This window comes from Adiantum capillus-veneris, chromosome 13 (assembly GCF_014529385.1).
Source record: "Adiantum capillus-veneris isolate H3 chromosome 13, ASM1452938v2, whole genome shotgun sequence".
NCBI classification, from domain to species: Eukaryota; Viridiplantae; Streptophyta; class Polypodiopsida; order Polypodiales; family Pteridaceae; genus Adiantum; species Adiantum capillus-veneris.
The window spans coordinates 83,513,361-83,515,633 of record NC_140943.1 but is presented as its reverse complement, the minus strand read 5'-3'; the positions used below and the strand labels follow the sequence as shown (position 1 = coordinate 83,515,633).

General features: G+C 43.8%; 1 long non-coding RNA gene across 1 annotated transcript; it reads right to left on the bottom strand.

Moving 5' to 3' along the window:
• Positions 1-426: 426 nt before the first annotated feature.
• LOC147444361 (uncharacterized) lies at positions 427-1,858 on the bottom strand. Its single transcript, XR_015190117.1, has 2 exons — positions 1,494-1,858; positions 427-780 (listed from the first exon to the last, which is right to left on the bottom strand). It is a non-coding gene; the product is annotated as an uncharacterized LOC147444361 (long non-coding RNA).
• Between the last annotated feature and the right edge of the window lie 415 nt (positions 1,859-2,273).

Sequence of the window (2,273 nt, the reverse complement as noted above, 5' to 3'; positions counted from 1 at the left end):
TGGAGTGTAACTAGCACAAACAACACCAAGATCTTGCATTGCGAATCAATCCACTAGTATCTTTACAGGTCACCATCCTCACACGTTAGATACGTCTTATCCGTACTAGAAACTTTATGCATTGCGAAATATGAAGACGTAGTCTACCTTCCTCAACTAAGTTTTGAAGGCATGACTTTGACAAAAAAATACAAAGCAAAGATTTTATTGAAGCTTCTTTAGCCTTGTCACTCAACAGACTCACTGACTTAACAACACTAGTGGACAACATAATCAAATGAGCAATTCTAAGCTGAAAATTGACTGTTAAAACACACACACACACATCTTTCGTATCAAGTCTAATTTCATGTCCACATGCCAACGTGAGCACTTATCTTATTCTTGTGCCATTGTGCATTAAGAATATAATTGGAACTAAGGATAAGCTTCACAAAAGGTGGTCAATTACAATAACTCTATGACATTGTTTTCATAATGATTGTTGCCATAGTACATGTGAACAGATACCAAATCAAGTTGCTAGTATTTGGTGGAGCAATGTGAACAACATAATAGCAAGCCCTAAGCTACCCATAGAAGTACAAACTTTGTTTGAAGTATTGCTATCATAGTAGGAGCATGGATAACTTTCCCCATACTTCTTCTTTTTCTTCTTGCACTTTTTGCATTGCTTTGTATGGCATGTAAAATGGCTTAAGTTTTTCTTTCCCAATGATGATGGTGTAGCCTTGGGTAGAATCGCTTGTGTGGATTGGATGTAGCCAACAATTTTTTGCTCTGCAATACAACAAGGCGTGCCAAGTAAACAACAATGACAGCTAATGGAAGCCTCTCATAAGATGCTCTTTAAGGCACATAAAGACAAGGATAAACTACAGGATAGAAAGATGAGCAAAAAGCCCAAAGGAGCTAGAGCAAGAGCCTCTGTGTCCAAGAACTTGGGTTCAAACCCCGTTGACAGCTTGTGTGACATGTAGCACGTAAAGGCTCTTCCCCAAGTTTATATGATGGGTTGGCTTACCTTATCGGGTTGGGATGCTCCACCTCACACAGTCGAGTGTGTGAGTTGTAATTTCAAGTTGTAGGTATCTCTTTTTCTTTTTTTGTTAAGAACAAACAAGATGTGTGTGTGCGTGCACGAGAGTGTGCTTGTGCCCACCATAAGAGAGCAATTTTAGTAGACTCAAGAGTTATGAAAGTTGAACCCAAGAGAGCAAATCAGTTTACCAAAGAGTAAGTTCATTAATTACAGCTTGTAATTTGTCAAGAAACAGCTCAGCATTTTCTATTTGAGACAGGGCCAGTCCAAGAGCCCATTGTGGTGCGATGTGTGTGTGTGGTGTGTGTGTGTGTGTGTGTGTGTGTGTGTGAGAGTGAGAGAGAGAGAGAGAGAGAGAGACGAAATTTACATACTCAAAAAGTTTCGAACTCAAGACGTGTTGCGTGGAGAGAAAATACAATAAAATGCAAACCAAGGCAGAGACGAATACCTGAGGGATGCGTGAGGTTGAGGGAGGGGTCCCCATGCGCGCTACATAGCGATTGAAGAGTGCGTAGAAGAAGGCAATGGCAAAGCACCAACAGGCAAAGTCTATTGAGTGCCATGTCTTGTAGCAGCGCCGCGCCCATCAGCTGCAGTATGGCTCTTGCTTCGTCATCAAGCTCTTGATCCGTTATTCTGTGTGCACTCCAAGCCCACCCCGCCTTTGCGTCCAAATGCATTTTGCCTTTCCTGCCTTGTGCTTTAGACTCTAGTGGGCGCCCACATACCCCTATGCCAACTCACGACCCACTAGGTCACGTATAAAGCCCTCCCAAGAGTAGGTGAACGGACCCACCACCTATCACAAACGAGGTCCACTCGGTGCTCCAAACAGGCTCCCCCATATAGGGCATTGGGGGGCCCTTTATCCATTGGACGGTCCTCTAATCGTACTTAAAGGTACCCATAAACCCAATTGCTATCGTAACGAACCGGTGATCTCTCACCCACGATCTCGTCCGTCCAACGATGCAACGATTTAGAGATGATCGCGAGGTCACTTGCAAAGCTGCAGTACGACCCAGTTGCAATGGAGAGCTTGCATATGCACGCTCACCATTATCAATGCACAATTTAATGTAGGCTAGCAACCATGCAGCTAGTTCCAATTGCTGACAAGGTGATGCCGGTTGTAAAGGCGCATTGCGAATGTGGGGGTGGTTGAAGCACCCCCCAGTGAAACAGTAGCAGTTTGCGTTAGTTGCCTCCACCATTTGCGTAATTGCAA